This window comes from Dendrobates tinctorius, unplaced genomic scaffold, assembly GCF_039654945.1.
Source record: "Dendrobates tinctorius isolate UK_male_01 unplaced genomic scaffold, ASM3965494v1 ptg000116l, whole genome shotgun sequence".
Taxonomy (NCBI): domain Eukaryota; kingdom Metazoa; phylum Chordata; class Amphibia; order Anura; family Dendrobatidae; genus Dendrobates; species Dendrobates tinctorius.
Window position 1 is genome coordinate 43,156,532 of NW_027361784.1, and position 16,377 is coordinate 43,172,908.

Consider the following 16,377-nt stretch of genomic DNA (forward strand, 5'->3'; position numbering starts at 1 on the left):
CCGAAGCTGAAAACGCCTTCCTGGCTCTGAAACATTCTTTTGCATCAGCACCCATTTTGCATCGGCCTGTGACCAGCAGGCCCTTCGTCCTAGAGGTGGATGCCTCCTCCACTGGAGCGGGGGCGGTCCTGTCCCAGCAGGCTTCATCCGGACGGCTGGCCCCTTGCGGCTTCTTTTCTAAAGCCTTTTCGCCTGCGGAGTGCAACTACTCCATTGGAGACCGAGAATTACTTGCCATTAAGATGGCCTTGGCTGAATGGCGGTATTTACTCGAGGGGGCTGTACATCCCTTCACCATCCTCACAGACCACAAGAACCTGGCTTACCTGCAGTCTGCCCAAAGACTCAATGCCCGGCAAGCCAGGTGGGCCCTGTATTTCTCCCACTTTGACTTTCAACTTCACTTTCGACCTGGTAATAGGAACATCAAGGCCGATGCCCTTTCCAGGTCGTTACAGTCATCGGAGAGGGATGAAGTCCCATCCTATATTATCGAGCCTACTAAGATGATCACCGTGGCCCCTGTGAATTTTTCTATTCCTCCGCCTGGTAAAACTTTCGTCCCTCAAGGCAGACGTACAGAGGTGTTGCGCTGGGGGCATTCCTCCAAAATTGCTGGACATGTTGGGACTAAGAAGACTCTCTTGCTGCTTTCCCAGTATTACTGGTGGCCCACGCTTCGCCAGGATGTGATGGACTATGTACAGTCATGGCCAAAAGTATTGACACCCCTGCAATTCTGTCAGATAATATTCAGTTTCTTCCTGAAAATGATTGCAAACACAAATTCTTTGGTATTATTATCTTCATTTAATTTGTCTTAAATGAAAAAACACAAAAAAGAATGAAGCAAAAAGCAAAACATTGATCATTTCACACAAAACTTCAAAAATGGGCTGGACAAAAGTATTGGCACCCTCAGCCTAATACTTGGTTGCACAACCTTTAGCCAAAATAACTGCGACCAACTGCTTCCGGTAACCATCAATGAGTTTCTTACAATGCTCTGCTGGAATTTTAGACCATTCTTCTTTGGCAAACTACTCCAGGTCCCTGATATTTTAAGGGTGCCTTCTCCAAACTGCCATTTTTAGATCTCTCCACAGGTGTTCTATGGGATTCAGGTCTGGACTTATTGCTGGCCACCTTAGAAGTCTCCAGTGCTTTCTCTCAAACCATTTTCTAGTGCTTTTTGAAGTGTGTTTTTGGTTATTGTCCTGCTGGACGACCCATGACCTCTGAGGTAGACCCAGCTTTCTCACACTGGGCCCTATATTATGCTGCAAAATTTGTTGGTAGTTTTCTGACTTCATAATGCTAAGCACACGGTCAAGCAGTCCAGTGCCAGAGGCAGCAAAGCAACCCCAAAACATCAGGGAACCTCCGCCATGTTTGACTGTAGGGACCGTGTACTTTTCTTTGAATGCCTCTTTTTTCTCCTGTAAACTCTATGTTGATGCTTTTGCCCTAAAAGCTCTACTTTTGTCTCATCTGACCAGAGAACATTCTTCCAAAATGTTTTAGGCTTTTTCAGGTAAGTTTTGGCAAACTCCAGCCTGGCTTTTTTATGTCTCGGGGTAAGAAGTGGAGTCTTCCTGGGTCTCCTACCATACAGTCCCTTTTCATTCAGATGCCGACGGATAGTACGGGTTGACACCGTTGTACCCTTGGACTGCAGGGCAGCTTGAACTTGTTTGGATGTTAGTGGAGGTTCTTTATCCAACATCCGCACAATCTTGCATTGAAATCTCTTGTCAATTTTTCTTTTCCGGCCACATCTAGGGAGGTTAGCCACAGTGCCATGGGCTTTAAACTTCTTGGTGACGCTGCGCACGGTAGACACAGGAACATTCAGGTCTTTGGAGATGGACTTGTAGCCTTGAGATTGCTCATGCTTCCTCACAATTTGGTTTCTCAAGTCCTCAGACAGTTCTTTGGTCTTCTTTCTTTTCTCCATACTCAATGTGGTACACACAAGGACACAGGACAGAGGTTGAGTCAACTTTAATCCATGTCAACTGGCTGCAAGTGTGATTTAGTTATTGCCAACACCTGTTAGGTGCCACAGGTAAGTTACAGGTGCTGTTAATTACACAAATTAGAGAAGCATCACATGATTTTTCGAACAGTGCCAATACTTTTGTCCACCCTCTTTTTTATGTTTGGTGTGGAATTATATCCAATTTGGCTTTAGGACAATTCTTTTTGTGTTTTTTCATTTAAGACAAATTAAATGAAGATAATAATACCAAAGAATTTGTGTTTGCAATCATTTTCAGGAAGAAACTGAGTATTATCTGACAGAATTGCAGGGGTGTCAATACTTTTGGCCATGACTGTAGCCTCGTGCACAATCTGTGCCCAGAACAAGGTGGCTAGGACTTTGCCCGCCGGTCTTCTTCACCCATTGCCAGTTCCTGAGGCCCCCTGGCAGCAGATCGCCATGGATTTTGTGACTGATTTACCCCGCTCAGCTGGATGTACCACCATCTTAGTCGTAGCAGATCGTTTTTCTAAGATGGCCCACTTCGTTCCCTTACCGGGACTGCCGTCCGCCCCGAAGTTGGCCGAGATCTTCATCCACCAGATCTTCAGGCTGCATGGTCTTCCTCAGCGGATTGTGTCGGATCGGGGGGTCCAGTTCACCTCCCGCTTCTGGAGGGCTCTCTGCCGGCTTATGGGTACATCTCTCGACTTCTCCTCCGCATACCATCCTCAGACCAACGGGCAAGTGGAGCGAATTAATCAGGTGTTAACCACCTTCCTACGTCACTTCTCCAACGCCCATCAGGACAATTGGGTCGCGCTCCTACCTTGGGCTGAATTCTCGCACAATAACCATCCCAGCGAATCTACCGCCAAGTCACCATTCTTTGTGGTAACCGGTCAAAACCCAGGTATTCCGTTACCTTTTTCCACGTCTACGGGAGTGCCCGCAGCTGATTCTCTCGCAAAGGAATTCTCGCAGATTTGGAGAGAGACCAGGGAAGCGCTCAAGGGTGCCAACAACCGAATCAAGAAACATGCAGACAAAAGACGAAAGGATGTGCCTCCGTACCATCCAGGTGACAAAGTCTGGCTTTCAACTCGACATATCCATCTGAGAGTTCCCTCTAACAAGTTGAGTCCTCGGTACATTGGGCCGTTTGAAGTGATTGGACGCATTAATGAAGTGGCTTATAAACTGAGGTTGCCTGCTTCGCTCCGGGTTCCCAACGCTTTCCATGTCTCGCTCTTGAAACCCGTAGTCCTGAATCGGTTCCAACCAGTTTCCATCGTCCCTCCTTCACCTGTTATCTCGGACAACGTCTTCGAGGTCAAGGACATCTTGACTATGAAAAGAGTCAGGGGTAAGACCCTTTTTCTTATCGATTGGGAGGGTTTTGGTCCCGAGGAAAGGTCCTGGGAGCCTCGAGAAAATATCAACGCTCCCCGGATTTTTGGCCAATCTCAGTAGGGGAGGACGTAAGGAGAGGGGTACTGTGACATCGGCGGCTATGCCCGCCGATGCCCCTCCAGCGGCAGCGCGTGCCGCAGCGTCCCCTTACCTGCGCGCCCCCGTCCGGGCGCGCGCCCGTCGCACGTTCGCCCTCACTGCGGCTCCTGGCACCCGCCCCCTGCCACGCGCACGCCCCCTCCCGCTCTCTCTCACCAGCGGTGGGCGGCACTGAGGGGCTGGACTGGGGGACGCACTTCCGGGGGTTAGTATATTTCAGGCGTCCTCGCTGTTAGGAGGACGCCTGATGATTGTGTAGCTTCTGCACCCTCTGGCCACTACAGTACTCCTGTAGTCCTTCCGTCCTCTGCCTTGTTCTCCTCCAGGGCCTCCAGGCTCTGCCTCCCTGCCGTCCTCGGCCTCGTCTCCCTCGCCCTCCCCAGTCTGTCCAGGCGCTGCTTCCTTGCTATCCTCTGTGCCCCTCCCCTTTGTCTCCATTCAGCCCTGGCCTGTCCTCTTGCCATTCCCCGTATTGTGTTTTCCTCTGTGCCTCCGGTCCCTGCTCGTATCTCAGCCCTCTGTCTTCCGAGCCCCCTTATGTCCGTGGAGCCGTCCCTCTTGGTTCCGGCTGTCGCGCCTCCGTCCTCTGTGGTCCTGCCCCAAACGATCCCTGTATAGGGGTCGGTCTTCATCTGGCGTGCTCGGCCCAGGGGCTCCGGATCCGCGATCCAGAGGGTCCACTCTCTGACGTAGTTTTACCTAAAATATTACACCGTTTACAACAGCCGGTCACTGGCATCAGAGGTCTTGAGCTGTTTACATCGTCATAACCATTAATTCCAATGATTAGCACCAGCCAAATGGTCATATGTATAAATGATCAGACCCATGGAAGTTCAAGTTCTGATACAAGACCCAAACGTTAGTCGAAAGTTCAGTTTGGGTACCAAAAGTTGAACAAGAACCCGATCCCCAGTAAAAACAATGGTGTTCTGAACTTTGGATCTGGAAAATCTCTTTCTTCTTTCTCTCTCGTTGAAGGACTTCCATGAGAACTCCAAAAATGAAAACTGACTTCGAGCAGAAGTCCGTGTTCGGGGTTAGCACCGGACACCAACTGTCCGGTGCGAACCCCAAAGTTAAGCTCTGGTTTGCTCATCTCTAGTCATATGTTATCGATGGGGCATCATCACTACAGCTCTGTCATCATACAATGGTGGGGAGCAGTGGAGACAGTGCTGGAGTCTCAGGAGCTTCAATAGGTAGATATGTCCTGATGAGGCATTTTCTAATTGATCCAAGTTTAAAAAAAAATTATGTTGTTGGAATGATCATCATCAAGCATTATTTAATCATCACCAGCAAAATATTTTTTATTAGAGCTGTACTAATTTTTAGAATTATATTATTGGATTTTAATGAACAATTTGAATTCTAAATTAACAGTCTAATCTTCTTAGCTCATAAAAATATCCACAAAAATGAAAATTTCTAGTATCTTAACACTGTATGATATACTGTATGCAGATTTACCCTTTTATTTTTTTAATTATTCGAGCCTTCTAGATATTTTTTTAAGGAAATGATTGTGGAAACAGATCAGTTTCCTACTGCCTGGAAAAGGTTATTGTAATTTTTAGCCGAGCGTCAGTGATAAATGTCAGATATGTTTGTCCTGTTTTGTTCTTCGACAGATAGTTATAACATGTTATATCGTGCAGTCGCTGGAGAAATCACTTGGCATTATTATTGATGTGGATCATTGGTTTTATTTAGATGTTGGCAAAATGACTAAATATCACAAAATTAGTCACTCAGGATTTTTTTTTCTTAGCAGATGGTGCAAGAACTTCGATTTCAGCAGGAAAATATTTTCCCACAGGATTGAATACAGTTAAGGAAGCTTTTTATATGCTCAATTCAATAAGCTTGCAGATAGACCGCCGTCTATATTGTGTTTCATAAGAAATGATTCATCTTTTCTTAGTAAACAAAAAATATCTATTTCCAAACTCTCCATCCGGCTCTCTCCCTTGATGTTCTGCTTTAATTTCATATAATCAATGTTCTCGTTCACTCTGAATAAGTGGTGCATTCATAGAGCGCTGCAGCAGTGAAGATGGTGGCAACTACATTTGTGTTGAAGATACTGTAAACCAAGGCCACTGTATCTTGAGGGACCAATTGTTTTAACATGCAAAGTAAGTTTCAGGACCAACTTGAAATCAAAGAAATTATGAAAAACAAACATTATGTGAGTTGGTGAACAGTTAAATGACCCAATGCATAGATAGAAGAAAAAAGATAGAAGACAGAAGAGCAATCACAAGACAGGTGGTGGTGGGACAGGGACTGGTGTGATAAAGGAGAGATGAGTATAAGAGGGCTTTTATATAACCCTTTCCCTGCTAATGCAAGTAAACGTTCCACTGCTCAATTGACCATTTCTGCTCAAATTTCAGGAATCTTGCTCAACTCTTGAAGTTAAGAGTGACCATTGAGTGGTGAGAGTGATCAATGAGTGGTGAGAGTGATCGATGAGTGATGAGGTGATTGATGAGTGGTGAGGGTGATCGATGAGTGGAGAGGGTGAACATTGAGAGGTGAGGGTGATCAATGAGTGGTGAGGGTGATCGATGAGTGGTGAGGGTGATCGATGAGTGGTGAGGGTAATCAATGAGTGGTGAGGGTGATCAAAGAGTGGTGAGGGTGATCAATGAGTGGTGAGGGTGATCGATGAGTGGTGAGGGTGACCATTGAGAGGTGAGAGTGATCAATGAGTGGTGAGGGTGATCAATGAGTGGTGAGGGTGATCGATGAGTGGTGAGGGTAATCAATGAGTGTGAGGGTAATCAATGAGTGGTGAGGGTGATCGATGAATGGTGAGGGTGATCGATGAGTGGTGGTGAGGGTGATCGATGAGTGGTGAGGGTGACCTTTGAGAGGTGAGAGTGATCAATGAGTGGTGAGGGTGATTGATGAGTTGTGAGGGTGATCAAATGAGTGGTTAGGGTGATCAATGAGTGGTGAGGGTGATCAATGAGTGGTGAGGGTGATCAGTGAGTGGTTAGAGTGATCAAAGAGTGGTGAGGGTAATCAAGAGTGTTGAGGGTGATCGATGAGTGGTGAGGGTGGTCAATGAGTGGTGAGGGTGGTCAATGAGTGGTGAGGGTGGTCAAAGAGTGGTGAGGGTGATCAATGAGTGGTGACGCTGGCTAATGAGTGGTGATGGTGATCAATGAGTGGTGAGGATGACCAATGAGTGGTTAGCGTGATTAATGAGTGGTGAGGGTGATCAATGAGTGGAGCGGGATGCCACGAGAAGTGGTGAGTTCTCCTTCAATGGAAATCTTCAAACAGAGGCTGGAAAGACATCTGTCCGAGATGGTTTAGTGAATCCTGCATTGAGCAGGGGATTGGACACGATGACCCTGGAGGTCCCTTCCAACTCTAACGTTCTATGATTCTATGAATTATAGTCATTGTCATTTTAGTTTTCTTGTGTACATCTTCCTGCTTTACACTCATTAGGTCCACAATATTATATTTCAGTACATAGACTGATAGCTTAATACCTATTTAAAGGAAATGTCAATTTTATCTGTATTTTAACAGATGTGTTTCGGACATGATTTCGAGGCACTTAACAATATCACTGGGGAACGTAATATTCGTTGATGTAGATCGGACACTGATTATTGACTAACTTTTGGCTTCTTAATCCAAAAGTAGCAACACGTCCCTCTACTATTAGTAATAAAGGGTGTACAGATATGATGTCATTCCTCAAATAGAAAATACAGAATCACGGCACTCCTTTAGAAAAAAAAAGGACCGAAAAGTTTTCCTTAAAGCTTTTTCAGTCCATTTTTTTTTTCTAATGGAATGCTTTGATTCTGTATTTGCTCTTCTGAATCCAAAAGTGACCCTAGTTTTCTCTATCACAAGAACTTTTTAAGCTACTAGATAGCCTCACTTTGTCTCCAAAACCATACGAAATGTACATACAATGCAAAGCAATGCAAAAAAATAACCTGAATGTAAAGTTTATTTAAAACTATGTTGTTCAAAGGATATATAGTTTCTGTAAGCCAAATTGTGTGCAAGTAATAAAGTTAGACAGAAGTTAAGGTGACAATTTTCGCTTATCGCTTTTCCTGGAATGTTCAATCAGTGGACAATCTTGCATGATGCTCCAACAATAGTCAGTCATCATATGGACATCCCAACACCTCTGATATGTCCTTCCATGACCTTCAAATCTTGGTGGAATCATTCACCTTGCTCATTACTGACTGCACCAAGGTTCTTAGGGTAGTTAGCAGGATGACTATGCAAAAAATTCACCTTGATGCTCATGTTGCAAACAAACATTTTTTTGCTCTCCAAGAGTTTCTGGACAATTTTGATGTAATTGTTTGCTCGTGTATTTCCAAAATAAGTCCTTGCTAAGGTCTCTGAAAGATAACCAAGAATTCTTGAAATGTTCATCTTTGATGAGCTGCCGAATCTGTGAGCCATCAAACACATTGGAGTTTATTTTTTCAAATGGCAGTCCATGAAATGCCAAAATGAGGTACCTGAAACTGTCTTCTTCAGTTAGCAAAGCTTTAATGAATTGCTTCATGAGACCCATCTTCATGGGCAGAGGTGGGGATATAATGTTCTTTTTTATCAAAAAGTGGCTCAAGTAGAATGTTTGCATCACCAGGACTGAGGTCAGATCTTGGAGGCCAATTCCTCTCACGAGCTCTACTGTCGCACATGCACATAAAATAAGGATTCTAAGTATTACAAGTTCTCATCTGGTACTTATTATCAGCATCCTTCTTACAGGCTGCACCCAGATCCTGAGTTCAACAGATGGATCAACATGTGACCAAAGCGGTCCATCAGCCTTATCCAATAGAACAAACCACTTTCCTTTGTGAGGTGCTTTTCTATTGGAGGATGCTAATGGCCAGGACTAGTCGCATGCCCCTCCATCTCAAGGTTCTCTGTGCAGGTTGTGAGCAAGGAGGCCATATCAAGTACAGGAGGAGAACCTGTAACACTTCTATATTAATAAGTCTCCCAAAGACTGCCAAGTCATGCCGTGCTATTAATCTGGCATCGTAGCCACCGTGTTGGTAGCTGCTAGGTCTGTAAATAATTAGCTTCAGTCATGTGACTAATGACATGCAAATAGTAAAAAAAAGTCTCTCCATGTACATTGGCCGATCATGTAGAACCCCGGAACATTATTGTGTACTAAGCTAGCTGATTCCTTACTCTACTGGTTCAGGGAAATGAGCAGTTCTGCTTCACTTGCACATATTTACTCAATTAGTTGAAAATGGAAAGCACACAGACTTAAAAAAAAATAATTTATTCCTCATTCATCAATGTTTCTTTGTGTTTCTTTGGTTTTCTAAACTTTGCACCGAAGGTAATTTCTTCCTGCTTATTTTTCCATAAGTTTCATTGAAAAAATGGACAAAAGACTCCAACTGTGCGCTGCCTTTATCCATGTTCCTCTAGTTTCTCTATTCCACCTCCAATTTGCTTTATATAAGAGAACCATCAAGAATGGCGCAATCAAATTCCAAATCATTACAGTGAAGGGAAAATGTGACTGGTTGGAAAAAGGGAAACATCAGCTACAAGAAGTAGGAAGCACTCAGGAGAAGATTCAGTTATAATATCAAATTCAAATTCACCAGCTTCATGGGATTATTTCTAATAAACAATCAGCAACAAATTGATTTGACTCAATTTCAATTAATGAACAGCCTTTAATTGCTCAGAAAACAAGTGTAATCATTTGAGGTATCTTAGGACTGTATTGAAGCCACAAAATACCTTGATAATGTCATAGTGACCTCAACATATCTCCCTATGGGTGAACAGAAAGTAACCAGTGATAACGAAGAGACTGTTTTACACCCACCGCAAAAAATGTTAAAATGGTTCAAAAAAATGATCATTTATTTTGAGCAGATGCCTTCCATGACAGTGTTTTAAACAAAAGCAGTTGACATGAGAGAAACCATTATTTTTTGACAAGCGCTTATCCAAAAATTATCCCTTTTTTGGGGCGCAGTAAAAGGTTTGTTGTTTGGAAAGTTACGAAGCAATGTGTCAGAGATGTTAAGTTTGGGTGGTCACAAAAAGACCCTCAGTATGTCGGATGGTTGCAAAATTGGCTAAGACTCGATCGAGGTAGGGTGTTGCAAGAAATGGACACAAAAGACAAGCATCTGAATTCAAATCGCATACCGTTTAATCAGACATATCCAGCTTATATCCCCTGCTGGAAGGGCGTACACATTGGGTCATCTCTATGCTCTGCGCATGTCAGAGTTTTGTTATGAAATCATTTATTACAGTACAATATCCTATGATGCATTAGTCATCTGGTCATTACACAAATAATTATGTTTTATTATCCATCAGGTGATTTTCCAATAACCGCTAAAAGGGGACAGGTGTTCAATTATGTAAAGTCTAAACATCCCTATAATTAGTTCTATCTTATTAAGGTTTATAGCTTTATCTGATTAATTATATTACCATCTGCTATTAGCCTCCTTGATCAATATGGTGCAATAAGGTGCATGGTACTAACAGGTTGTTAAGTTATGTCATGTTGGGTACCTTCCCTTCTGCTTTCAAACATGCCACAGTCACGCCTATCCTTAAAAAGCCAACTCTCGACCCAACAGCCATGTCCAGCTAGCGCCCAATATCGCTGCTCCAATTCGCTTCTAAACTCCTGGAACAGCATGTCCATGCTGACCTTTCCTCCCACCTCTCATCTAACTTGCTCTTTGACAATCTACAATCTGGTTTCCATCCCCATCATTCCACTGAGACAGCCCTGACCAAAATTACCAACGATCTACTTACAGCCAAGCTAACGGACAATACTCAAAGACCTCGCCCTATCCTGGATCTCCTCATACATTTCCAACCGCACATTCAGCGTCTCCCACTCCCACACTACCTCCTCATCCCACCCTCTCTCTGTTGGAGTCCCCCAAGGCTCTGTTCTAGGACCCCTACTCTTCTCAATCTATACACTTGTCCTGGGGCAACTCATAAAGTCCCATGGATTCCAGTACCACCTTTATGCCGATGATACTCAGATCTACCTCTCTGGCCCAGACGTCTCCTCTCTGCTGTCCAGAATCCCAGAGTGTCTATCAGCCATATCGTCCTTCTTCTCCTCTTGCTTCCTCAAACTCAATGTAGACAAATCTGAACTGATCATCTTTCCCCCATCTCACAGATCTTCCTTACCCGACTTATCTATAACAATTGACGACATCACACTTTCCTCCGTACCAGAGGTCCGCTGCCTCGGAGTAACCCTTGACTCTGCCCTGTACTTCAAACCGCACATCCAAGCTCTCTCCACCTTATGTCGCCTCCAGCTCAAAAATATTTCCAGAATCCGTCCCTTCCTCAATCTTCATTCTACTAAAATGCTTGTACATGCCCTCATCATCTCCCGCCTCGACTATTGCAACATCCTTTTCTGTGGCCTCCCTGCTAACACCCTCGCACCTCTCCAGTCCATCCTTAACTCTGCCGCCCGAATAATTCATCTCTCTCCTCGCTACTCCTCCGCTTCTCCCCTCTTCAAATCTCGTCACTGGCTCCCATTCCCTCAGCGTGTCCAATTCAAATTACTAATGCTGACCTACAAGGCCATCTATAACCTGTCTCCCCCATATGTCTCTGAGCTAATCCCCCGATACCTTCCCTCACGTAATCTCCGGTCCTCTCAAGACCTCCTTCTCTCCTCCACACCTATTCGCTCCTCACCCAACCGTCTCCAAGACTTCCCCTGAATAGCCCCCATCCTCTGGAATTCTTTGCCCCAACACGTCCGACTATCAACCACAATCGGATCCTTCAGACGGAACCTGAAAACCCATCTCTTCAGGAAAGTTTACAGCCTGCAATAACCCCGCTGCCTCCTCACCACTACTGAAGCTACCGCCTCACCATCACTGGAACTGCTGCAAACCACCAACCTACTGTCTCCTTCCCCACCATCCTGTAGAATGTAAGCCTGAAAGGGCAGGGTCCTCTCTCCCCTCTATATCAGTCTGTCATTGTTAGTTTGTTTACTGTAAGTGATATCTGTAAATTGTATGTAACCCTTTTCATGTACAGCACTATGGAATCAATGGTACTATATAAATAAATAATAATAATAATAATAATAATAATAATAATAATAATAATAACAATAATGTTGACCCAGGGAGAAATAAACTCACATGACATGTCACAGTGTGTGATTCTGTATATGAGATTGATGTCTTAGAGGGGTCAACAAGCCATCCTTAAATTATCCCTTATTTGGTATCAACAACTGGTTTGCTGTTTAGATAACGAAGAAACAATGACTTCTTCAAAACCTATGGAAAATTATTTCTTTTGAGGACAGTTTCATATTTAATTACCTTGTTTATGGTAGTGTTTCCATCAGAAGCGCAGTATAGCTGTAGAACACAATGAGAAGCAGATAATTGACTCCTTTAGCAGTGGTAGGAAAAGCAACCATGAACTATAAAAGAATGGGACTGGCAAGAAGATGTCTGGCTGAGTGGTACTAGCAGTGGCAGCATCAGTATATTTCAATTTTCAGACCTAATGGGCAGGTAGGACGTGTGGCTATGAGCAGTGGCAGCAGAAGGTCTGGTCATAATAGCAGTACAATATAATTATACTACTATAATAAAGTTACAATATAAATGTAATACTGCATGGAGACTTCAGATCAGAAGGGAATACAAACAGACTGGCAAGCAAATGCAATCACAGATATATTCACTGGCATCAGCCATAGGTAAATGGAAATTATCACTGACCCATTCTTGGCTCATTTTGACAAATGTAAGGTTTTCCACACTTTCAGAGAATAATTTGGTCCTCTTTGGCATCAAAAAAACCTTGCCAGGCTCTGAATAACCTAAGAGCACACTATACGTTGGATATTCCACTTGTACTGGGTCAGTTTTTTCCATTGGTTCAAATTTTAGAATCAGAAGTCCTGGTGCACAGAGAGCGCATACAGTCCAGTTACGACTATACTTGGTTCAGTTGGCTAATGTGCATCAGGATGGCGCAGCAGCAGATGAAACTTCTGATCCATTACATCATCTACACTGTAACGGCTGCTGCTTCTGCTGCTACTTGTTGTAGTCTTAGTTCTGGCCTACTGTAGGTGGCAGCTCTGCAAGGAGTGGAAATGAGTCTCCTGGTCAGACGTGTGGCCAACAGTAGTCTTCTTGGCATCAGCTTCTCTGAGCTGTATGGAAATACAGAATATATTTGAATTCTCATACTGCACAAATTTTTACTTCCTCTCAGAAGAAGGAACAAATTCCCCTGTTTTATATTGTTAATGGGGTCTAAAAGCATCCAATATACAACCCCTTTCTTCACGTTCATTATGCTCCGTCATTCCACAAGTCATTGAGTTTGTTTTGCTTGCCGGTATGACTAAAGTGACTTTTTGGTTTCCTTTCCACACCATGCTGGGAGAGTTAATCATCCTACCAGTGTTATCAATCATCAATCATCATCCTCCATCAATCATCATCCTCCGTCAATCATCAATCATCATCCTCCATCAATCATCATCCTTCATTAGTAATCAAACTCCTCAATCATCTTTGTCCATCAACCAGCAATCATTATCTTTCATCAATCATCAATCATCATCCTTCATCAATCATCATGCTCTGTCAGCCATTAATCATCATCCTTCATTAGTCATCAGACTGATCAATCATCTTCGTCCATCAACCAGCAATCATTATCCTCCATCAATCGTCCATCATCCTCCATCAATCATTAGTCATCATCCTCTATTAATCATCATCCTCCATTAGTCATCAATCATCTTCATCCATCAGTCAACAATCATCATCCTCCGCCAATCATCAATCATCATCCTCCATCAATCATCATCCTCCATCAATCATCATCCTCCATCAATCATCATCCTTCATTAGTCATCAAATTCCTCAATCATCTTTGTCCATCAACCAGCAATCATTATCTTTCATCAATCGTCAATCATCATCCTTCATCAATCATCATGCTCTGTCAGCCATCAATTATCATCCTTCATTAGTCATCAGACTGATCAATCATCTTCGTCCATCAACCAGCAATCATTATCCTCCATCAATCGTCCATCATCCTCCATCAATCATTAGTCATCATCCTCTATTAATCATCATCCTCCATTAGTCATCAATCATCTTCATCCATCAGTCAACAATCATCATCCTCCACCAATCATCAATCTCAATCAATTATTACCCTCTATCAATCAATCATCATCCTCCATCAATCAGCAATCATCATCCTCTATCAATCATCACATCATTCATAAATCATCATCATGTCAGTCTCATTCCCTGCCTTTGTCCCCCTCCATATTCACCTGCTTCTGTTCTCCCTCCACATCCTGCCGCATTTAACATTGTCATTGAGGGTCTACAAAAGCCAATGGATGGTGAAGTCGCTGTTCTTCCTTCATCCCGCCTTACATCCATGAAGTACTTCCAATATACTTTAAATATGCTGGGAATGAAATCATTGATGCCACAGTTGTTGCTACCGACAAATAAGGAGCATATTTTGGGGTTTTTTAGCCTTCAGGTGGTTCTTTCCAGTTCAGAAAAATGGCGGTGAACAGCTGTCATTTACCTGAATCCGTCTGAAAGTAAATCATTTTTTTTGTAGAATTCAATTCTGTTTTTATACATTTGCTCATCTGTACTAAGCATAATAAACCTTTGAGGGGGGGGGGGCACTTTCTATTCTCCAATAATTTGAATCCGACCTGAGCAAATCTGCACAAAACACATTTTGGGAGATTTGCAGAACTTTAGCTAAGAGTATTCTATGGTTGAGTTTATATCCAAAAATATACGACATGGCACCGAACGTACAGCAGATACTGTAAGCTGACTCTTCAATTTGCAGAGAGGTCACCATTATTTTTTTGGAAGACTAGGGTCACATTACAGTGGTTTTTCTGTATCACGATAGGTTCTGCCAAATGTTGAGGCTCTTCCACGTTTATAACAACTACTGAACTTTTATGGTAACGTTTTCTTCAAGGCAAAACTTTCTCCTCGAGTTCAATGTCTCTTAAATGCGAGACTCCAAAAATAACCGGTCTTTTTAAGACCTAGAAAAATACAGAAAATGACTAATGGACGTGGTTATTTTATTAGCAGCATGTTGAGATTGTGGAGGCTTTTAACATGCTGAGAAGGAAGAGCACATGTTCTGGTAAAAGGTGACCTATATTTAAGAAAGGAAAGCTGTCTTAACAAGGAGTCAAGTGACTGTAATTTCATAAATCACACAAGAATATGAGTGGTTGGCACGACATCTCTGATCTTGGCTCAGCTGCGGACTGAGTACTTAATAGAATGAATTCCGAGTATTCAGCCAGTTCATCCATTTACTTTCCTCATCTCTTGACCTCTCCTTTGAGAACAGTCCATCAGAGATGCAAAATCTCCTGTTCGCCCTTGTAAAGAACTGAGAAGGGATGATTTACTTTTCTTTTTTTAACTTTTTCTTTTGTAATCTTTCATGTAACTCTGAATATTGACGTTTCCTCATGCGCGAGGAAGAATAACGGTATGAAAGATAAGTCCAAAAAAAAATATTTGTAGGACTCTGTGCATGACGGAAGCTGCTGAGATGGACACGAGACGGGTCCTTTCTTGCTTTTCCTCTTGGCTCTACATCTCCAAACATGTTTCTCAGGAAATGACCATCTTTGAAAAAGAACATTTGCCCCAACACTTTGCAAAGGAACATTTATGCAATATGTGTCTACAGTTGACCACCACCAATGGTTGGGATGTAGATTGTATCCTGTCGATGGATTTGTGTTGAATTTGTATTTTGAGAAAGTGGGGTCCTCACAAAATTTGCCAAAACGTAAGAATGAGAAGTTCTGTTTCCGTAGGGAATTCTATTTGGTCATTCAAATTGCTTTACACCTTATTTGTAATAATTTGTAGACATTATCACATGAAGTATCATCTGAGTCCAAGATCGTCTGGTCACAATCTGGGCTGCCTTTGACTTCTTTTACTGCCTTCTAGTTTGGATGATGAACCAATTAATGCCTTTGGAGCCTAGATGATCCATTAGTTATGAAGTTATTAAAATGGTCTTCACTGTATTTTTTTCCATTAAAAGATCAATTGTTCTGTCTCAACGCGCAAAACAAAAAATACACGAGGATGTGGTGTATCTCAAAGTCTTGTTCAACCCATTCCCAACGTGGCCAATTTCCATCTCTTTGTTTTCCTTTTTACCTCCTTTTTTAAATCTTTTCACTGTGTTTATCAGCTTGAAATTGCAATTGTCTCATTTCTTTCATTCCTGCATATACTAAAAATCAAAGTCTCCTTTTTAGCTCCTTCCACCTCCGGCTGTTAGAGGTAGGCTCTGGCTGTAGCTCACACCTCGTGAGCCCGCTCTATAGACCCACTATCGACTTACGCTGTACTTGAAAGAGGATAAAGTCAAAGGAGTACTCCATCTTCCTTATCTAGTGCAAAATAATAAATGTTAAATGTATGGCGCATGCTCAGCAACTGAGAAACCATTATCCTGCGCTACATGTGTTATACAACAGCAGCAACTGGAGTTAACTCTGATCACTGCTGCTTATGCTTTAAAGTACTACTATTAATCACTGACAATAGCATTTAAATGTCAGAGTTGCTTGTGTGTGCACCCACCATCTGCCATCAGCCTTTTTTCGTCATTATTGCGGGGTAACCATGGATGTCATGATGCTTTGGGGCTTGCTGAAGATCCCTTGCTGCTATGACAATGCCTGAAGTCCCACCCATGATGCTGCCCTGGTCTGACTGCCACAAAATACCAAAGTAAATGCT